Source organism: Gadus morhua, chromosome 21 (assembly GCF_902167405.1).
Source record: "Gadus morhua chromosome 21, gadMor3.0, whole genome shotgun sequence".
NCBI lineage: Eukaryota > Metazoa > Chordata > Actinopteri > Gadiformes > Gadidae > Gadus > Gadus morhua.
The window spans coordinates 19,742,862-19,767,233 of NC_044068.1; the positions used below are offsets into that span (position 1 = coordinate 19,742,862).

The 24,372-nt window shown below is 42.6% G+C and overlaps 1 protein-coding gene across 1 annotated transcript in view; it reads left to right on the forward strand.

Annotated features, from left to right (window-relative positions):
• Positions 1-204: 204 nt before the first annotated feature.
• Positions 205-24,372, forward strand: part of pkib (protein kinase (cAMP-dependent, catalytic) inhibitor beta) — a 28,710-nt gene continuing 4,542 nt past the window's right edge. Inside the window, exon 1 of the mRNA XM_030345911.1 lies at positions 205-397. The gene's annotated coding sequence lies outside the window, so the exon portion shown is untranslated. The remainder of the gene's footprint in view (positions 398-24,372) is intronic.

Sequence of the window (24,372 nt, forward strand, 5' to 3'; positions counted from 1 at the left end):
GGATATGGACGGGCTGCTGATTTAAAACAATAATCAAGTTCTAGAGATGTTTTGACACTGACATACCTGTAAGACAGTACAGGTATATAACCTATTTTACACGGGCTGTTACAGAGGGACGAAACTGCTGCATGGTGTGTTTTCCCTGGCATCATCACATCGTTTTCCACGTGAGGATATAGAGTATCATCTGCAGTACTCATTGTCACCACGTGGTGCCGCTGTTATCAAGGCTGAGTAGGTCGTCCCGTCCTCCCTGGGGACTGGGGAGGAAGGGAGAGATTACAATGTCGACGGGCTGCTCTCAGGCAGTCCCACACCAGGATAGCTGATCACGGGATTCCTTCACCGCAACATCGACCTATGTCCCTTTGTAGACGTTCACTCGACTCGTTGGGTAAGTCATGCCTCATCCTTTATGATGTAAATCATCCGCAGGGTGAGTGATGTGTGTGGGGCTATTCGTCCTTTTTGCGGATACATTGGATCTCTCCAGTGGAGCAGCATGAGCGGCTGTAGTACAATCATACACCGCTGAGAGGGCAGCCCACGGCAAGGTCTACTGAGTGCATTATCTCATCTGAAGGACTGGCTGTGGTCGGTCGGAGGGCAAAAGCGTAAATCAACCAAAACCTTCACCGCTCGATTTAAATTGCAGTCGTGATTCAGGCAGTAGGCCACCGATAACACACCATCTAAGGAGATTACAGTGGTTTAAAGAAAGCCTGAGGATCTCAGAGGACGTGCGTCCCTATTGTCCCGAGTGGCTTTGGTCTGTGGCCACCTGGACACATCCTCCTAAACGGGGAATCGGACACCGATACGTCCTTCTCGTTACTTCGTGCCCACCCACTGTCGTGTGGTCCTACCCCCCCCCCCCCCCCCCCCCCGCTCCCAGTCGTGCAGACCCAGGTGGTCCTACCCCACTTGTCGTTCAGACCCAGGTGTTCCTACCTCCCCGTCGTGCAGCATAAAAAATGAAAACGAGAGACTATCATATATAATGTATGATAGTCAAGGGATATTGTACACCATCCTTGCATTGTCCTTCATTGTTGGTATTTTGCGTCCAATAAACCAAAGCCTTTAGTGTGTTTCGTTCTTTATCAATGTCAACAACAGTCTTTTTTTCTTTGGAGATCATATTGTCCGGAGGTGAGGGCGCCCTTGTGGTCGAATAATCATCAATATATTATGATTATCGTTGTTGCTGTTATCATTATTAGTGTTATTATATATTATTATTAGTAGTAGTAGTAAAAGGACTTTTATTAGTATTTATAAGATTATCATCAGGTATATTAGAATAGGTTTCAGATGTGACAGGGCCTTAATACCAAAGTTTCCAAAGCGTCCATCTCCACAGAGAAGCACGATGAAGTTAGTTTTATGATGGAAAAATTGACACACCATCACGGCTGCCTCTTCCTCAGGCAAGGCAACAATATATTGGATTCTGTCACTGTGTGCAGCTTACAACACATGCTTAGCCATATGCAATACCACAGGTGGACAGATTCACTCTTCCTAAGTGTAATACTATGTGAGGACATTCAGGGTAAGACATAGGGTTAGAAAAAAAGCAACTGAACACTGTAAGTGTTGCTTCTGAGTCCATGGTTGTCAACACAGCATTCAGAAGGGTATATGGATGTTATTGCAGTACTATCTGGGTCTTGTGAACATCGATTCTTTCAGAATTAAGAGCAACAGGCGAACTGTGAGAGAAGTTGGAATAGCACATCAGTAGAAATGTAATGTCATAGGAGGCTTTTGAACAATGATGTCCTGTGGTTGCTTGGCAACCCCCAGGCTCATCATGTAGATGAAAGAAGAAGGTACACGGTGTGAGGTACCTGTTGACATGGCAACCATTTCTACCATGGCCTTTCACAGTGTTGAACCTTTTATACAATTAATTTTTAAAGTCAAGCAAAAAAACACACAGACAGGCTCTATGCTACTCTCCATTGATTGATCCCACAAGGGATCCTGTCCATTATTAGGCATCCTGTTGCCTTGACCCAGTTCACTCAATGCACACTCAGCTGCCCTTCCGGTAGTGTTCAGTAGTCTCTCTCTCTCTCTCTCTCTCTCTCTCTCTCTCTCTCTCTCTCTCTCTCTCTCTCTCTCTGTCTCTCTCTCTCTCTCTCTCTCTCTCTCTCTCTCTCTCTCTCTCTCTCTCTCTCTCTCTCTCTCTCTCTCTCTCTCTCTCTCTCTCTCTCTCTCTCTCTCTCTCTCTCTCTCTCTCTCTCTCTCTCTCTCTCTCTCTCTCTCACACTCACACTCACACACACACACACACACACACACACACACACACACACACACACACACACACACACACACACAAAATAACTCTCTCATTCTGTCAACATTTTCTAAGTTTTCTTCCAAATAAATATGTGTAAGTGTATTGAGGATTAACTGGCTGAGTGTGTGTGTGTGTGTGTATTCCTGCCTTCTGCTAGAAAGGTTCAGACACACACACACACAAACACACACATGCACACGCAAACACAAAGCTGGCAGCTGGGCTATAAGGGAAGTTCATAACTTGGCAGGACCGGGCTGTATTACCTCCTAACCATGGTTGAAGGTATTGGTTGGTTCACAGAAAAAGTCCAGTTTCAAAATGAACATGACTAATGGTTCAATACTTTTCACGATTGTTTTTCAAGGTAAACATACTGTCATGTATCACTACACTCTGAACATCCCGCTTTTAAAAAACAATCCGTGATATTATTTTGCAAGTTGCACCTACAATTATATTATAGCCCAGCTAGACAGATACAAGAAGAACCCAACACTGAATATTTTGGTGAAATAATGGTGTCTATATTTCACCAATCCTTTAACTAGAGAAAATGTTGGAGAGCACACTTTGATTTGGCGTCTGATGTGACCTTTAGGCCAAGGTTCTGCTGCAGCTTCATGCTAGTCCTATAAAATATAAATCACGACAAGCTGCGTTACGGTAACACAATAAATCTGGAAACACACACGCACACACAAACACACACACACAAACACACACACACACACACACACACACACACACACACACACACACACACATACACACACGATGCCCCTTGAAACATTAAATATCCCCATATACTTACCATATACTACAAAAGATGCGCTTGATCAGATTATAAAGCTGAGTAATCCCTTTAACCTTTTGCTGGGAGAATATCGGCTGACATTTAGTTTGCATTGCAATAGCATCAAACAACTAGTCGAGTAGGATGTAGCAGTAAACATCTAGTGGGGTAGGATGTACCAGTAAAGAGGTTAAGAAGGTAGGATGTAGCAGTAAACAACTAGTAAGGTAGGATATAGTAGTAAAGAGGTTAGGAAGGTAGGATGTAACAGTGAAAAATTTGTAAGGTAGGATGTAGTAGTGATGAAGAGGTTAGGAAGGTAGGAGGTACCACTAAACAACTAGTAAGGTAGGGTGTAGTAGTAAAGAGGTTAGGAAGGTGGGATGTAGCAGTAAACAACTAGTAAGGTAGGGTGTAGTAGTAAAGAGGTTAGGAAGGTAGGAGGTAGCAGTAAACAACTAGTAAGTTAGGATGTAGTAGTAGACAGCTAGTAAGATAGGATGTATCAGTAAACAAATAGTAAAGTAAGATGTAGCAGTAAACAGCTGGTAAGCTAGTATGTAGCCGTAAACAACAGGTAGGAGCAGTAGGATCTGGACCAGGATAGATAGGATCTCAGAGACTCAGGGGAATCCTTAATTGCTGTTAATTTTTTGGGGGGGTAAAATAGAATTGATTTAGTTATTATGACTGAATCTTCATAAATTTAAACTAGAAAATGCACTTCCTGCAGAAAATGCGGTGAGTGCTGTAGTACATTGTGAGGTTGAAAATATTTTTTAATAAAGCCACATAAATGAAGACATAAAGAAACCTTAAATGGCTTAAATCAAGGGAAGGGATTTGAACAAAAATTCTAAAGTCTAAATGGAGTAAACAATGTAAACATGTACACCATTGAAGAAAAAGTAAATGGCTGGAAACAAATAAAGTTACCGCTGAATGAAAAGCACAAAGCATTGCTAAAAATGCAGAAATGTAAAATGAATTGAACTAAAGAATCTGAAACGTCAAATGTATTGCCCTGCACTGTGTGTGTGTGTGTGTGTGTGTGTGTGTGTGTGTGTGTGTGTGTGTGTGTGTGTGTGTGTGTGTGTGTGTGTGTGTGTGTGTGTGTGTGTGTGTGTGTGTGTGTAAAATTATCTAAATTCACCTTATTCCGTGCGTAAACAAAACTGCCATATTGGTTCTGTTTTGTGTTCTATCTTCCGGTTGAGCAACTCTGTCCGTTATCGTAGAGTGGCACAATACATTAGCAATTTTAGTCAAGATGACCAGCATTATTTGTTCCGAGCGGGGCTGCCATAACAACTCGAATAAAAGACGGGTGTCCTTGCAACAATACGATGCGATGAGGACCGGCGTATGTGGCTAAAGGCGCTACATTTGAGGGAACCCTCCGAAAAAATCCTACTCTGTTCTTTTCATTTTGTGGACGGCAGACCATCAGACCAACACCCATACCCCGAGAAATGGTTGGGATATGTTATTCCTCCAGCGAAAAAGGCTTGTCGGTTGCTTGTGAGGCTCCAAGGTAAGATAACATTTTAGCACTAACAGATATCAATATCGCTAGTCGTTAGCCAGCTTGCGTCTAGGTGAATCTTTGGTCTGAACTGGGCTAATGAGTATGATCAGCATATACCCGTAACTATGCCTTGGCTTGACCTCAACAAATGAACAGCATTAAAAGATAAGATCAGGTCGAAGCATTCTAATTTGATGTCCAAGACTGGCTATGTTGAAAGGCAGCAAAATGATTAACCTTATCGTTGATAACTTACTGATGTCTGTTATTTCAGGGTTAGGACTCTCAACCAGCTCTGCAATCCAGGAGACTGATGGGATGACACACCGTGATGCTTCTACACAGGGGAAGTATACATTCACGGAAGATCACATTTATGCTGTCAGTGACTCACTCCATTGTCCTCTCCTCCATGACCAGGCAACACAGTGTCCTGAACAACATCTTGTACACACGGAACTTCTCCGGAATGATCGGCTGTGTCTACTGTACACTGGGTTGTCAGTGGATGCCTTTGAGGCTTAATCCGATGACCTGAAAGAAGGATGCAGCATCTCTCAGCTACATCCCAAGGATCAACTGTTGATGACCCTGATGAAGCTCCGGCTGAGCCTATTGCAGGACGTCATCGCAGAGAGGGTGTTTCAGGCTGTGGTCAGTAGGAAAATCTCTCAGTGGCTGGACTTCATGGAGGAGAAGATGAGGTGCTATGTTCCATGGCTGCCCAGGAAGACGACCCAGGCAACGATGCCACAGAGCTTCAAGGAACATTATCCATTAACCACAAGTATAATCGACTGTTCTGAGACCCCTCTTCAAAAGGCTCACAATCTGTACTCAAGAGGAGTCTTACAGTCATTACAATGGACATAATGCAATCAAGTTCCTCATAGCTATTGCACCATGGGGTTTGATTAGGTTCATCTCTCCAGCATATGGTGGGAGATGCAGTGACAAGTTCATCACAGCCAACTCAGGGTTTCGGGAGTATCTGCGTCAAGGTGATGGCTGACCGAGGATTTGTTATCCAAGATCTTCTGTTTGAACGTAAAGTCAAGCTCGTCCTTCCAGCTTTCACCAGAAGAGGCCTTCCCTTGTCCGAAGAAGACACCATCAACACGAGGCGCATAGCCAACGTGAAAGGGTCATACACCGCCTGAAGAACTACAGAATAGTCTCTCAAACAGTGCCCATTAACCTTGCCCCGAAATTTGACAAGATTCTGACAGTCTGAGCAGGTCTACGTAATCTTCGTGGGGACATTATACAAGAAGATGAGGAATAAGATGTTCACTCAGTTATGTTAAATCAGTTGTAATGGTTACATGGTTAAATATTTTCTCTTGTTTATATTGTTCATTTTTACAAATCTATAACAAACTTTAACTAATATCTGTATTTTTATTCACAAACATGATGTCTGTCAGAGAGGGTCCATAAAATAAACTTCACACATTTGAGGTATTTGCTAAATCCTTTGATGTTTGAGTTAATGCTTTGACATAATAATAAAAACTAATTACATTAAAAACAATAGCCCCTAATATATACAAATAATTAAAATATGTACAAGTAGATAAGTAGTATAAAGTAATAATTTGCATAACTAAATATAACGCTCACAGAGCAACAGGCGACCTTCATTATACTCGTCTGAAACAAAAGGAAGCATGTCTCTGAAATAGAATGCTCTAGCCACAGTCTTTGCACAGAAAGCCTCATCATATGGGATGTGAAGCATTACCTGTTTTGAATGAGACCAAATCAGTAACTTGCATGCCTTTAGCTTTGTGCAGAACAAGCCAATTTGTACTTGCATGTAGAAGCCGCGGGTAATAATTTAAAATATCCCCATATGACACCTGAGGCCACCGCCGCATGTCATCCACCCACTCGTGGAGTTCATTAACCTCAGGTGGCGAAGTACAATCCCTTCATCCAAACTTTTGTCATGTTTTTTTGTCTCTACCCACGTTAGCCTCTCCATCTTAATTCGCCGGGTATTTCAATGTAGCTATGTAGCCGTAGCTAGCCGACCCGGAAGTTTCAACACAAAGCGGAAGACAATTACATTTAAAAAGGGGCGTGGCGGAATAAGGTAAATAGAGTGGGAAAACCCGCCCAATCTGGCAACACTGCCTGAACGTCATCGTGTTCCAATATCCACAGTTCCATGAGTACACTTAAACGAAGTACACTATCCGCACTCACTAAGTGCGCTTATTTTCAGATGTCAGTGTTATTCCAAATCGAATGCTCCCTGGTGCACTAACTGGAAATCACGATCACGACTGCCGGTGTCACACTAAATTTGTACCGGCTGCCAAATTTGTACCGGGCGCGTCATCCATGCGTAATCCACTCCAAATCTGCCTGGCAACAGATGATCGCTTCGTCCGTTGCCTGGCTACGGACGATCGCGTCGAATGACGTGAACATTCGCGAACCTTCTATCTAGCGATCCGTTATCTGTATTGTGCTATTTCGTCCTTGACCTGCTTTAAACACTCAGTTTACTTGCTAAATTTCATTAAACAATTAAATACAATACAAATATAAAGTAAAAACAAGTGTTATCTGTAATGATATCAACATCAGTTATTATGGTGCGGCCACACCAACCGCGTTACTCGCGTTGGATAACGCGAGTAACGCGCCTAACCTGACGCTTGACCAGTGTGTGGTGGTTCAACGCTTCCAACGCGTCAACGCGCCAACGCAGCTAGATGAGTCCATGTCCATACAAGTGAACGGAGCGTTCCCTCTTCGTCATAACTATCAAACCAAACATCCTTCACATTCACTGAGCGAACATTATGAAAGTAAAATGCACATTTCTCGCTAAAAATGTTTCCATAAACACATTTAATGGCGTAACTATGTAACTATTTCCACCCAGAATAAAGAAAGATGTCGGCCGTGGCTGCGCTGGAGTCCGAGGTAGGAAACCTAAACGCCGCCGTGTTTGGGTGCATGATAGAGTTTAGATCGGGTTAGATTAAATAATCTCGGATATAAATAACAATAATCGGGTTAAATAACTTCACATGGTGTGTCTGGTGTGTTTCCAGCATTCGTAGTGTTGATCAGCAGATATATAGTCCGCCAAGACGTTGAGGTTGCTTAGCAACCAGAGACTCTGTCTATGCAAGTGAACGGAGCGTTCCCTCTTCGTCATAACTATCAAACCAAACATCCTTCACATTCACCGAGCGAACATTATGAAAGTAAAATGCACATTTCTCGCTAGAAATGTTTCCATAAACGCATTTAATGGCGTAACTACGTTACTATTTCCACCCAGAATAAAGAAAGATATCGGCCGTATGCTTCTGTGCAAGCTCACTACTCTCTGCCAGTGACGTCGGGTCAAGCTCCACGCTGATTGGCCACGGCGGCTAAGCGTCACGCGTTGGAGCGTTGAAAGTTCAATTTTCTGAACTCCGGGCGTTGGTGCGTTGGGCGCGTTACTGCGTTTACGTGCGTAATTACGTGCAACTGCCGCGCCTAACGCCCCCAACGCAACGCTTCAACGCTTCAACGCGTGTACCGCGCCTAGACCAATGGTTCCCTATGCAAAAATGCCGATTTTCAACGCCCCTAACGCGAGCAACGCGGTTGGTGTGGCCGTACCTTTAGACCGTCACACGGAGCATGCGCAGTTGGATTGGCGCGCTGCATGTTGATGTCTGTTCCAAGATACATCGTGTGTTTATTAAGGAACCCAACAAAACATTACATTATCTAGCGATCCGTTAACTGTATTATGTTATTTCGTCTTTGGCAACATGAGCGCAAATGTTTTTTGAAACCTGCCCGGCAACGGACGACGCGATCATCTGCTGACAGGCAGGTTTGGAATGGATTACGTATGGATGACGCGCCCGGTACAAATTTGGCAGCCGGTACAAATTTAGTGTGACACCGCCACGGCTCCTCCCCCGCAATAAACATCCAGCTTTGAACGGTGAACTCTTTACGCCTAGCAGCTATAAAAAGCTATAAAAACTACAAAATGACTATGTGGAAAGCGCGCCGACTTTGGCTCAGCCTGGCTCTGCCCTCTTCCGCTACGTAGCTAAGATGGCTGCTGTTGAGTACGAAAATTGTGTACATCGCCACACACGATTTGACCGTTTTGAGTACACCATCCGGGTCCTTTCAGTACACTTATTTTCGATCTGAATCGGAACGCCCTACGTACTCAAACTTAGGCTAGTAAGTACGGATAGTATGGTTATTGGAACACGGCACAACTGAAAACGAAGCCGGTGTGAGTACCAGATGTGTTCGGCTGCCAGATCGGCTCGGGGTCCTGCGCTTACAGATGACGCATCGACACTTGACGTATCGACACAAGCCAACGGACAAAACCCGGAAGGGTTGTTTATAAACGGTGCTCAATCAGTTTTGGTTTTGATTTCATTGAACGGAGCCCGTTCTCTCACAAAGCCATTGGAATCATGTCTAAAAGCACTGATGAATGCATGTTTTTATTTCACATATGTTAAAGTAAGGATTGGCATTGTTAAAGTTAGATATTAAGACAATATTTTTCTAGTTTCTATTAATTGAAATGAAGAACTTGGTCATATGATTGATGAGATTTTATTTGCTCATACAAAACAGAATAAATAAGACAATACATTGATACCACTGAGGAACAGCTAAATGTCAATCCATAAAAAGCTGCATGTCTAGATCCCATGGTGAATTGAATTCATGAATGTGTTCATATTAGATATTCATCCTATTCCTTGATTATTATTTTTTTTTTATGATTTTCCAGATGAATGAATTGTATCCTTGCCTATACAACTAATAACAATAAAAAATGTTACATTTTCCTCGTGTCCACTAGGGGTATCTTTGCTCTATAATTTAACAAACATCTGTAAAATACTGACATATTTGTATATTATTATATATTTTTTTATTCATGTGGCCTGCAGTGGCGATATCGCACAGGTGTATTCCCACAGGCTCTGAAAACAACAGTCATCAAGCCATACCTAACTTAACATTTTTAAGCAAGATCATTGAAAAAGCTCTTTATCCACAGCTAAATAACTACTTAAATCACTGGATATACCAAAAATTCTCTTCAATTGAACAATGAAAAAACTGAAGTAATGGTCTTTGGTGCAAGGGATGAACCATTAAATGTCAGTGCACAGCTGTTATGTTAGAAAGCACACACCAAGAAATAAATCGTGGTGTAGTCATAGACTCAGACTCGAATTTCTAAAACCACATTAAATGCCATACTGAACTAACTGACTAAGGTGTAAATGTGAGATGCATTTTTGAGGGATTTTTTTTGGGGATTTATAAATAACAACATGAGAAAAAAAGGTCTGACAAAATCCCAATCCCAATGTATTGGTATTTTTGAGACTTTTGAAGGACTGATTAAATGCATTTTAATACCAATACTAGGGTTGGGCGATATGGACCAAAAGTCATATCTCGATATCTTCAAGCAGAATATCGATATAAGATAAATATCGATATTTGTCGAGGGGGGGGGGGGGGGGGGGGCGGCGGCGCTCTCCGCGTGCAGATTTGATTTTACTATTTCTACCATTCGGAATTGAATAGAGTTTGATGGTTGAATAAACCGTGGACTAGACACTGCTTCGCCTCGTATTTGAGAACATTAAAATATGTAACATCACGGCCAAAATTTGTGCGCCTCCGAAATATTATGAACCGTAACGACTGCGTGGGGGGGGCGTTGCATGTCATGTCTCATGACATGCTATTTTATGTATTCTTTAATATAGGTATTAGTGGGCAACTAACACAGTATTCAAAGACGTTCCCGAAATTCTGCCGTGGTGCAGAGTTACAGCCACTCCGAGCCAGTCGCACATTGAGCTTCCCCCAAATGCGCTGTTTCGGTGTCTGTCTGTAGCCCTGAGCAGCTAGCAGCCACGGTACCATGCGCTCTGTTTACAGTGGATGTGGCGCACATAGCCTTTAGCTGTGTTCTGTAAATATTCTAGAACACACGGGAGGCATGTCGCAGTTCATGTACTTCAGCGAGTCAAAGCCAAAGTTCCTTTCCCCCCAATTCCTTCTCAACCATGGCTCAGATAACCCCCACTACAGTCTCGTTGTGGAAATACAAGAGACGTCAAAGAACCGACAAGAAACACTTGCTTTAAAGTGTGTGTATTCACACACACGTGGCGCTCGCACGGTCGTGTCTCATTGGCGGGCCAACGTCTCTGGGCGTGCCAGGCAGAGTAAGGGCAGGAGCTTAGATGCTTTGTGACAAACCTAAAGACATTCCAAATCAGCGCGCTTGAGCCTCCGTTTTTTCAAAGGCGAGCAGAACAGCTAGTGCTCGTTTTACACCAAACGCAAGTTTTAGCCACTGGGGGACCATAGGCAGGCTAGGGGAACTCATATTTATGTTAGAAAACCTCATAAAGTGAGATTTTCATGTCATGGGACCTTTAATGTTTTATGTTTGGGTCTCGCGGAGTGAGAAACCTTGAAGTTACTGTGGAGTTACCGTTATTACTATAGCCTACCTACCTACCGTTTCGATTTACAATTACTATTCCTACCGTTCAGAATTGAATACAGTTTGATGGTTGAATAAACCGTGGACTAGACACTGCCTGCGCCTCGTATTTGAGAACATTATAATATATAATATCACGGCCAAAAGCTGTGTGCACCTCCGGAATATTATGCACAGAATGGCAACCCTTAGGTTGCGACAGTTTTTAAGCACTCTCTACAAATTACGTGATTTTGTAATTCGTCAGGCACCTTATATCCAAACCATTTCCATACTATGGAGCCGTTGGTCTTTCGCTTGCAAACAAGCTCCTCGGAGCTGCTTGTGCAGGCGGACTCCATAGCTGTGTTCGAAATCGTTCCCTATCACGGATATAGTGCACTATATAGGGTGCTCGCCATTTTGTAGTGGTGTTCGAATTCTCAGTGGTTAATTTCATGCACAATATAGTGCACTTAAAAGACCCAATGAATAGTGAACAATTTCGAACACGGCTCATGTTTCGCGACTTCAAAAAGTGACGTGAGTCAGTGGAGGGGGGGGGGGGGCAGGCAGAGACTGTGTGTGTTTGAGCCGGAGGCAGAGCGGGAGAGACATAAGCAGAGTTACGAAATAGCAGGCGGCTCGAAACTATTTGGAACAAATGTGCTGTAATTTCAACACAAATTAAATTATATCGATATTGACGATATGGTCTCGTTTTATATCGCGTTTGAAAAAATATCGATATATTTTAAATATCGATATATCGCCCAGCCCTAACCAATACCATTTAAGGTATTATTCTAAGCATTTGTATGACTTGGATTTATTCTATACATTTGCATAGCAATTAAATGACTTACTTGTAGATGTATGAAATCAATGCTTGTTAAAAACAACAGTCATCAACAGTCATCAAGTCACTTCTAAGAAAAGAACAATATAGATACATCACTCATGAACAATTATAGGCTAAATAACTACTTAGCCTACTTCGTAGCAATGAATACATTTACATGTCGCTGACACACCAGCTACTGAGTGACGCGCATGCGCATATGACATCGTTTACAGGAAGTGCGTCATTATTGCCCATCTAGGAACTCCGAGCCGATCTGGCAGCCGAACACATCTGGTACTCACACCGGTATTAAACTAAAACTGTGATTCTGAATAAAGTCTGAATTGTATCGAAATTCCGTTTGGATATTATTGAAGATACAAGTGTGTAGATTTGTTAAATGGTTTGAACGAAGGTAAACGGTTGAAAAATTGATTTAGTTACGTCTTAAACAGTTGGACGTACCATGTCCATTGACTTTCATGTTAAAAAAAAGATAATATTTTAAAAGTAGAATATCTTAAAAAGTATAAAATATTTAAAAAATGTGAAAATAATTCCAAGCTATTCTGAATATTTTAAAATTTGAATGGAGTCTCTAGGAGAAAAATTGAGGAAGGAGATAGGTCCCAAAGTTAATAGAGAATAAGAAAGAAAGAATAAAACTTATGAAGAACAATAGTTGAGCGCTGAATGCAGCACTCACCTAATAATCATTAGAAACGACTGAAAACGGATGCCTTGAATACTGTCTCGAAAAACCCATGCGTAGACTCTTACTGTACGGGATTTTTTATTTGATGAATGAAAGGAAACCTCTGAAAATAATTTGTTTTATTGTTGAGTCCACCACCTAGCTTTGGGCTTCCCATCTTCTCCACACTGCTTCAAGCCAAGCTAATCATGTAGGTCCACGGGATGGGACAATTGAACCAATGAAAACATGTGATTCAAGATTCAAGATGATTTTATTGTCATATGCACAACAATTACAGAGCAGTCGCTGGCAATGAAATTCTTTAGTCTTGGGCTCCTCCAACAGTGCAATATAAGAGACCGTAAAGGTATATGAGAAACACAAGTAGGAAAGCTGACACTTAAATAATAAAAAATAAATATGATAATAATAATAATAATAATAATAAAAATAATAAAAATCATTACAAAAACAATAGGGTTCCAACCCGTTGGCTTGGCCCCCTAATAAAAAGTAAGTGTATAAGAGGAACACAAGTAGGAGAGCAGGGACCTAAATGCAAAACTAAATAAATGTAAAATGTAAACAGACGTGTTTATCCAAGTGGCAAGTTATAAAGTGGCATGTTATAAAGTGTCATAGTGGTGAGCTAAGTAGCTTAGGAGTTCAGTAGCATAATGGCCCGATGGATGAATCTGCCCCTGAGTCTGGTGATGCGAGACCGGATGCTGCGGTAGCGTCTACCAGACGGGAGCAGCTGAAACAGTTTGTTACCGGGGTGATGAGGGTCTTTAATAATCCCGTTAGTGCACTGAGTGTAGAGGTCCTCCATAGATGGCAGCTCCGTCCTGGTAATGTGATGGGCAGCTTTCACCACCCTCTGTAATTTCTTACGGTTGAGTGCGGAGCAACTGCCGTACCAGGCGGTGATGCAGCTGGTCAGTATTCTCTCTATGGTGCACCAGTAGAAGTTGCAGAGTATCCTGGAGTCCATGTTGAACCTCCGCAGCCTGCGGAGGAAGAAGAGCCGGTGTCTTGCCGTCTTTGTGATGGCGTCGGTGTGGTGAGTCCGGGTAAGGTCCTCGCAGATGTGGACCCCGAGGAACTTGAGACTGCTAACCCTCTCTACTGTCGTCCCGTTGATGGTGATGGGTGGCGTGCCCGGCTCCCTGTCGCTACCTGTAGTTCTCAATCAGCTCCTTAGTTTTGCTGAGGTTGAGCTGGAGGTTGTTGTCCTGGCACCAAGATGTCTGGGCTCTCACCTCCTCTCTGTACGCCGTCTCGTCGCCGTCAGTGATCAGGCCGATGACGGTCGTGTCGTCAGCAAACTTGACGATGGTGTTGGAGCTGTGTGTGGCCACGCAGTCATGTGTGAACAGAGAGAAGAGGAGAGGGCTGAGCACACAGCCCTGGGGTGCGCCGGTGTTCAGAGTTCGGGTATCCGCACTGCCTGGGGTCTGCCCGTGAGGAAGCTCAGGATCCAGTCACAAAGGGAGGTGTTGAGCCCGAGGTCCATGAGCGTCACAGCGAGCTTGGAGGGCACAATGGGGTTGAATGTTGAACTGTAGTCAATGAACAGCATTCTCACATACTGTATGTGTTCCTCTGGTCCAGGTGGGACCGGGCAGTGTGGAGGGTGAGGGCGATGGCGTTGTCTGTGGACCTGTTTGCCCTGTATGTAAACTGCAGGGGGTCCAGTGAGTCAGGGAGGGAGGAGGTGATGAATGATTTGACTAACCGCTCAAAGCACTTCCTGACGATGGAGGTGAGTGCTTCTGGGCGGTGGTCGTTGTGGCAGGACGCTTTTGACTTCTTGGGGATGGGAATGATGGTGGACTTTTTGAGACATGTGGGGACCACAGACTGGAGCAGTGACTTGTTGAAAATGGCTGTAAACACACCTGCCAGCTGAACTGCACACATCCTGAGAGCCTGGCCCGGGATGCCATCAGGACCAGGGGACTTGTGTGGATTGATCATTTTTGAAGGATTTGCACACATCTGCTCCTGTTATTACTTGTGTGCAGGGGTCCTGGTCCATCCGTACTTCCAGAGCCGGAGAGTAGCTCTCAAAAAGTGCAACGTCACACTCCTTGTCCCTTGACAGTCTGTTATTGTTCGGTCAGGCAGTGTAAAGGCAGCTACCTCCAAGCTCAACATGTTGGCCATGTATTTGTTGTTCTGCGACCACTTCTGTCTCGCCTACACAATATCGGCATATGTTTGCGTCAATAATGATCCTTCAACTGATTTAGCACAATGATCTCACAAGCACAAGCACAAGTCTCTTTAGATAATATATTCTAATCAGAAAATATTTTAAGATAAATGTCATGAGCTGCTTTCTAACCATAAAAAAATACCTAAATGACAGGATTCAAACATCCTGTGGCATGATTACACACACACACACACACACACACACACACACACACACACACACACACACACACACACACACACACACACACACACACACACACACACACACACACACAAAGCCATGAGGGGAGGTTCTATTTTTAATAAGAAAAAGAATGAGCACCCTGTCAATCTCTCTAGAGGACGCGCCTCAAGTGTCCGCTAGCCTTACTCAGAGTTCATTCCCTGTCAACTGTTCACACCTGTGGCACAATTATGACAATCTCCATTCTCTACGTTGCAGGCGTGGGTCTCAGGCACTATTTACACACACAACTACCCACCTCAACATGGCCTTTGTATGAGTGATCCTCACACCTTCCTGGCTCTCTCTCACGTGCCCTGTGTCTCACGTGCCCCCCGTGATCAGTCATCAGTCCTGCCAATGCCGTTGCCAAGGCAACAATTTCCATCCCAGGAACCATGAAGACTTTGGATTAGGGACAATACAGATGTTCAACTCTCATTCAGGGAATGCAGGTTGAACTTGTACATATGCAGATAAAAACATCATTCATATTATGTTTCACGCAAACCTTTACCAATGGATCACTAGCATTTGTAGATAAATATAATTTTAATTGCCAATATGTTTACAGTTTGTAATTTGACTTGAAAAGAAGGAAGGCAAGGCGAGGCAAGGCAAGGCAACTTATTTAGATTACACTTTTCATACACAAGGGAGACTCAAAGTGCTTCACGTAGAAACATCGTCATACAATAAAATGAAATAATAAGTAAAAGAAAACAAAAGCAAAGTATGAAAAGTTCATTTAATGAGACCATTATAGAAAGCACCTGTAAGAAGAACATGACCGTAATCAACCTTGCTAGTGAAAAAAGGCATGTACGTTTTTGTAAGTCTTGTTTCTGCTAAGTTTTTAAGGCCGAAAATAGGCAGATTTTGTAACTGATTTCATGTGACTGTTGAAATGTAAGTCTGAGTCCATGATAACCTCTAGATTTCTGGCTTTGATTGAGGTTCTCAGGGACAGAGAGTGAAGGTGTGGAGTTACTTTAAGCTTTTCCGTTTCAGCAACAAATACAATTATCTCGTTTTCTTTTTCCTCATTTAGTTGAAGGAAAGGTTGGCAAACCTTTGTGAGTCAACCTGTTTTTGACTCACTCAATGCACTGGCACAGCAGATCTATGGGCCGATAGCGCTACATAGACTTGCGTGTCATGGGCATATATATTTTTTGAATGATTTGTCCTAGTGGGAGGCTCCCACTGGGAGCATGTAGATATTGAATAAAGAGGGTCCTAAGATCGAACCGTGTGGGATTCCACATGTCACGCGGGTTTGTTCTGATACAAAGTCGCCAATGGAAACAAAGTAGTTCCTATTTTGTTGGTGGGACCTAAACCCGTTCAAGACTGTGCCTGAATGCCCCAACCAGTTTTCTAATCCGTCCAAAAATATTTAATGGTCTACAGCAGGGGTACTCAAGTAGAAATGATGAGGGGCCACAAACATTTTTTTCAGTGACTCAAGGGGCCGGTCGGTATACGTGTGACTGAGGCCGATATATGCTCTGTTTTAGACGTAACGCGTAAGCACGTAAGATACATAACCCCCCCTTGCGCGGTAAAATATCCCCCCTTACGTGCTTAAGTGCGTCGGCCAAAATTCCTGACTATGCGACTAAAACACTACGGCCCTAGGCAGCTCGCAAAGACTGTGATTGGCCAGCTAACCACATCCTTTCAGGAGTCTCACATTTCCGGTTTTACAGCATAATAGCGCCATTTTTAAAAGGCCGTGACAGAAGCGAATGAAGAATTTTGAAGAAGGAGAAGAAGAAAACACAAGAACGAATTATGATAATTATAAATATAAACAAGCCAGCGATTTCCACTTCCACGCCCACAGATTCGTTCGTTGCTCCCCCTACTGTTCTGGCGGAGAATCCCCTTGCAACACGCGCAATCCTTAAGGAACCTTAAAGGAACCGTAAATCAAAACTTGTCTAAAACAAGTCCCTTGTGTAAATTACGTGCTTACGTCTCTGCGTCTAAAACGACCCTAAATCGGCCTTGACTGCTGCTGAGATGGACTGTCTGCCTCGAGTTTGGGAGAGCTGGAGCGGTCTGTGGGCTGGAGTGCTATCTGTTTATCGTTGCAACCCCCAGCCTCGTATTGAGATCGCGGCGTGCGGTTTCAAAATAAGAGCGCCCAGCACGATTTTTATTATTTTATTTTTTTTTATAATTAAAAAAACTTTTCAAAACAGCTCGAGGGCCATTAATAGACACCCCGCGGGCCACAAAAGGCCCGCGGGCCGCTACTTGAGTATGACTGGTCTACAGTGTTGAATGCAGCACTGAGATCTAGTATCATTAGTTTTGAGATTTTGCCAGAGTCTGTGTGAAGACGGATGTCGTTTACAACTTTAATAAGGGCGGTCTCGTTCTGTGAAGAGGTTGAAATCCTGATTGGAAGATGTCATAGCAACCAGTTGAGGTCAGGAAGTGATTAAGTTGCTGAGGACTTTCTCAATGATTTACTTATGAGGGGTAGATTTGATATTGGTCTGTAGTTGTCAAAAGTAGAGGCATCTATTTTTTAAAAGGGGTTTAATAACTGTAGTATTCACGGCTTTTGGGAAATAGCCTGTTTGGAGAGTGTTGTTAACTATTTGCAATATGTCTATTGCTTGGCAGTCAAAACATTCTTAAAGAGGTTGTTAGGTACAATATCAAGGCAACAGGTGGATGGCTTTAATTGTGTCACTGTTTCCACAAGAGTTTTAGAGTCTATGACATTAAAGCATTTCACCATTGCCACGTTACTTTTGCCTGAACAGGGTGGTAGTCCAACAGGGACATGGAGAACGATTATACCTTCTCCCTTCTCCTTGGTCCCTTCTCCCTGGTCCCTTCTCCCTGGTCCCTGGTCCCTTCTCCCTGGTCCCTGCTCCCTGGTCCCTTCTCCCTGGTCCCTGGTCCCTTCTCTCTGGTCCCTTCTCCCTTGTCCCTTCTCCCTGCTCCCTTCTCCCTGGTCCCTGGTCCCTGGTCCCTTCTCCCTGGTCCCTTCTCCCTGGTCCCTGGTCCCTGGTCCCTGGTCCCTTCTCCCTGGTCCCTTCTCCCTGGTCCCTTCTCCCTGGTCCTCGGTCCCTTGGACTGTAGGCACTCACACTTGACTTGTCAACACTTGACTTGTCTGTTGTTCTGTTGTTCTTGTTGACTTGTCCTTTTAGAACGTCCCTGTTGTTGTTGTTGACTTGTCCTTTTAGAACGTCCTTGTTGTTGTTTACTTGTCCTTTTAGAACATCCCTGTGGTTGTCGTTGACTTTTCCTTTTAGAACGTCCCTGTTGCTCTTGTTGACTTGTCCTTGTTGGAGCCCCACTGGGCTACTAACCCAGATACAGATGGGCAGGGCCTCCCCGGTCTCATTATACTGTTCATCCCTCCCACTCCCATCCCTTCTCCTGCTCCCTACTCCTGCTCCCTTCTCCCTGCTCCCTGGTCCATTCTCCAGGAACAGAGAGTATGGATAACATAAACACACACGCGCACACACACACACACACACACACACACACACACACACACACACACACACACACACACACACACACACACACACACACACACACACACATGAAAAACAGACACATCTATACAAAAGGGTAGATGTTTGAGAGCCCTGAACCTTAGGCTGCGTTTTGTGAGACCTTGAGGGATATATCCGGAAATGCTTTAAATAGAAAGTATGGTTATGACATCCACTACAGCTCTCTCTCTCGCTCTCTCTCTTTCTCTCTCTTTCTCTCTCTCTCTCTCTCTCTCTCTCTCTCTCTCTCTCTCTCTCTCTCTCTCTCTCTCTCTCTCTCTCTCTCTCTTTCATACCCTCTCTCTCACATGCTCTCTATTTCCCTCTCACTCGGTCTGGGTTGTTAACATGCTACAGTGTTGTGAAACTTTGGCCTGTATCTCACAGCACAGTGTAAAATCAGTATTGTACACTGCCTGCAGTACACTATTTTGTCCACCTGCCTATTGTGGAGCACACTGTCTCTGCTTGGTTATTTGTGAAACTTCAAAACAAGAGCAGACATATTGCAATTTCTTTGTTGCAACATAAGTGATGGACAAGACAGATAATAAATCATGTATATTTGAATGCATTGCTAATGTTTGCATTGTTCTAGTGCGTCCAATTGTATCTCATAGCACCTAAAACTTTATTTATACAATAGGATTTGATCACAATATATAATTGACCCAAAGCATATTCAAAAGGGAGTACAAATCATACAAATGACTCATAATAGTATTTTTGTATTCTGAAATTTTACAAATGTGCGGCCAACCTTTCTGGGTCAAGGTACAAAAATGCCTATGGCTATATACATGGCTGAATATAAATGGCTATATATACATACAACAGTCCGATAGACTTTTGTACCTTTAATGACAATTAAAGCACACTTCAATAAGTCCCTCTTATAGTGTGCTAACATGACCCAATAATAAAAAACGGCTTACAGTACACTAGTACATATAGAAGAAAAGTGTACTTATAGCACTATAAATGATGTACCTTGGTCCATTTAAACACTGCTTACGGCCTGTTTCACCAACAAATCAATAAAGGAAATGGATGAGCCAATCACTTCAAGCTACAGAAGTCCGAACCAAGTATCTCTGTAGAAGCAGGAATTTCTGTAAAAAGGAGCCGACTCTGTAAAAAGGAGCCGACTCAATAATAGTGCATTGAATCCATTTCTACCTAAAGAAACCCTTTTCTTACTGTGCAAATCTATGCAGGTCTTAAATCTCTTTAAACCTCTCCAACTGTACTTCCATCTGATAACCTTACAACCTAAATGAAAATGTTCAAATAACACTATTTTTGAACTTCAATGAGACAAACTCCTATACGTTAACATTTCTTATTGCAGATTTATTGTGCCATTTGTTATAAAAGACATTGGCCAGGGATCACAGGAAGCGGCAAGATGGGACAAGAGGGTACAGCCGTCCAATAGGGAAGGTATCTCTCCCTAGATACCCCACCATCTTAGATAGCTTAGTATGCGCTGTTTCATAATCACACTTAATCTCACAAGTCCATCACCACCACAGTTGTTGCTGGTACCCAGGATACCGTAAGAAAAAGAGAGGATAGAAGCAGTGCCTGCAAGAATTGCGTCCTATCGGCTCTCCGGGCATCCTCGCCCTCCAGGGCTACTAATGAAGCTGCAGCTCACTGAATGGCTAAAACCGTCAGCAATGAGAAGGCATCTCTGAATCACACCAAGTACCTTGAAATTAACCTGAGCCTTCAACAGGACTACTGGCTGTTCTTTATAGACCTGTTTAGTGACCTGAGCCTTCAACAGGACTACTGGCTGTTCTTTATATACCTGTTTCACCTGAGCCTTCAACAGGACTACTGGCTGTTCTTTATAGACCTGTTTAGTGACCTGAGCCTTCAAAAGGACTACTGGCTGTTCTTTATAGACCTGTTTAGTGACCTGAGCCTTCAACAGGACTACTATCTGTTCTTTCAAATGTATTTTGGGCCATTCAAATACTTGACCATTATTTGATCTTCTCCTATAGTAGACTTTCGTGTTAGAGAATAAAGAAGATAAAAAGCTCTCTTTGGGTTCAATGAACGAGTGATGGAGACACACATCGGATTTGATTCTTCATCTGACATTTCAAGGACAGACACAAGTTGCAGCCGGTAAAGAGAGAAGTGGATCTAATGATTAATTAGCAACATATATAATTTAGCTATTTGTGCTATGTTTGGAATGCCAACTTGAGCATAAAAGCTTAAACTATACTAATTCAACATTAGTCTAGTTTATTTTGTGAAGCCATATGATGATAAACAAATGTAATTTATGAAAATAAAATGTCAACTCTAGCATGATCAGTGTAAGGTAGCCCAAGCAATAAAGTAACCCCTTCTATTTTTTGTTATTTCAGAAGAGCGCAGCAAATGTCACATAAAGTATGAAGATCAATTTAATGTATTAATAAAGATAAATGGGAAAATCCAGGGGAACTGTTCGGGTCTAAGTCAAAGCTTGAACACAAATGATCCGGGAGGAAATAAATACCAAAAGGAAAGTCATCAAAGTGCGTCTCTCACCAAAAATGTAAGGGTCGCAATGGGTAACGATCCAATTGTTTTTCCATCTTTATTTTTTAAAACACATTTTTTAAAACACTCACGGCCGAGTGAGTGAGTGATCTGAATTTGGGACAGGCAAGTCTGCTGACGATTTGGGGGCACATACACACACACACACACACACACACACACACACACACACACACACACACACACACACACACACACACACACACACACACACACACACACACACACACACCACACATTCTCGTTCTCCCTCAGATGTGTGTGTAATGGGGTTATGAAGGCCCCTTCCCCTACCGTCTCCTCTGTCCAGGCATGGAACGTTGGGATCCTGCGATCAGCTTTGATCATGTAATCAAACTTTCCTGTGGTATATGAATGCTGCGGAGACAGTTCAGTGCAGTTATTTGGCAGTTTCCATGACGATGACTATTCAGTTGTAAGATTTAATTATAAAACATTTATTTGGTTTGTTTGCTTAATATAAAATAATATGATTATTTTATGTTTATTTTCTCGTTTGTATTATAAATTAAAGTTAATTGAAATGATTGGGCAGCTGTGGCACACCGGGTGTCTAACCTATAGATAGAGGAAGAAGGGCAGAGGTAAGACTGGGAAGGGTCATGGTTTTTTATCAGCTGTACCAGAGAGACAGAGGAGAGGAGTTGGCAAGTTCCCACTGTTGCACATTTGTTTTGTTCGCTTGTAACACCGAACACCGAAAATAAACCTCCAGAAAACCCCAAATCCCGACTGGCCAGTTGACTCCTTGCCCACACTACGTAAGATTTGTCCCCCTGGTTCCTCAGTGGCTATTTTGATTACGCTGCTTAGTTTGCTTTCTTTATATTCCAGTTGTTGTTTTATTGAGGACAAATCGCCACTACAGTATGTGATAAGACTTATTACATACATTAAACTTATTGCATACATTATACATTTAGCATCCATACATTAAACATATAACATACAATAAACATATATCATGCATTAAACATATATTATACATTAAACATATGACATACATTAAACATTACTATTATTTTCCCTATTCAACTGACACAGCATAATCTCTCACGTGTGTGCTGTGTGCGATGTTTGTTGTGGGTTTCTCAGCTTCTCAATTTCCTACCAAGATTACATCCAGTGTATAAATAGCAGGCTAGGCTCTCTCTCCGTCAGACACAATGCCACTAATAGCCTGGCCATCCAAGGCCAACAAAAAGACAGAGGTTTGTTTAAAGGGACAATCTTAGAAGGAGTCTGTGGGTGGGGTGTTGGGTCACCATCGGGTCCAATAGGGAGGGAAGGATTTCCATGCCGTTTCTATTTGACTGCGTCCCACTGTTGATGTCTGCATGCGTTTCGATTTGCATGGGTTTGAATGGAGGTGGTTTGGATGTGGGATAAGAAGGTTGTTTACTTTGTGTGTATACTCAAACATGCGTTGTTTGTAGAATCACTAGCTGTAAACAGAGGCATTCCTCTCCTAGCCTTATTGACGCTAATGGGATTGTGTGTGCTAAACTCTACCAAAGAACAAACACAATTAATCTATATAGTTATTTCTTCTGATACCAGATACATAGCCTAGGATTTAAAACAATCATTATGCAGATTTATTTTATTGAATTGATTTCGATAGCTTCGTTTTTAAATTAATAATGATATCATTCCAAGGTATTTGTTTTCATTAACCGTACACATCTGTTCAGTCAAAGGATTTTGATTTCTACTTTTCTGACACTGAGCTGCCCCCTACTGGCACTAAGCAGGTACACATCTGAGGACTGCAGGCCTTATTTTACTTGCTGTCTTTCTTCTCCTTGATAGATTGATCTTGTATTTGCATTAGTATTAAAGATTCGAGGTCTTTATTTATTAAATGTGCAGCGCAGTGAAATGCTAGCATATTACTATTGCCTGACATTATTCAATATTTTTATTATTCTAAGATAATGCAAGCATTTCAGCAGCATTTAGACTGGTGGAGGTGTCCCACCAGTCCAAACCACAGGTAGAGCCATATGACGAGCATTGAAGGTGGAGGTTCCCATTCCCACCTGTGTGAACCACAGGAAGACCCATATGATGCAGCATTAAAGGGGCAGTGTGTCATGTGTTGAGATTCCTTGATCAATTAAAAATTGGTATACGTTATTACATCTGTAAATCTTAGGTCATAGTTTTTCAAATATAACTATAAGTTCTGATCATTTATCGTAACAGTAGGTGAATATAGGGCTTTAACAACGTCGCATCGCAATGAACAACAATCAGATTGGTCATTATGGACAGACATGTTGTGTGTGAAAGGTCTGCAGCGTTTCTCATGTGAGAAATGGAAAGAAAAATGTTATAAGCATAGGTTGTAGTATATTTGTATTTATGTTAATTTAATTTTACAGTACTACAACTCTTTCGAGGCAATAGAAAACATAGAGCATTGCCAATATAATTATACCACAATGATTTCTGATGTACAAGCCCTATAGGATGCTTTTGATAACATTATGCTGTGCAGTCGAATTCTAAGAACCTAGTTTAAAGGTTGGGTAGGTGATTTACGAAACGCCAGCAGATTTTGAAAATACACAACTCAAATGGTCCTACCCCCTCTCCTTCAACGCTGACTCTGACTCCACCCATTCCAAGTATCTGGACGCGCAATAATGCACGAGCGCGAACAGAGATGCGCGAGAGCGAGCCAGGCTAGCGTAGGTTTTCGTTTAACAACATGGCACTACATTCAGCTGTAAGTTGCACCCAGTACCGCGGGAAGTAGGGGTGCTGTGGGTGCTGCAACACCCCCTGTCCGAGGCCCTGTCTTATCACAGAAAACGATCATTTCTAAAAACTCCGGCCAAAGTGGAGATTTCTGAAAACGCCGGTTATGCGTTGTCGTGTCAACGGGGAGAAACGGGATTTTAGGTTCTGAAGCGTCACATTATGCACCAGGAAATGCTTAACGTCATGTGAGCGCCCGCTGTACCGTATTGGTCCGAATATAAACACAAACCCCATTGTAAGACGACCTATATTTGGAAAAAAGATTTGAAGACCAGATCCGGTTTTTATGAATAAATAAATTGTATTCATTGAAATAATATACGAAAATAAAAAGGCATCGAA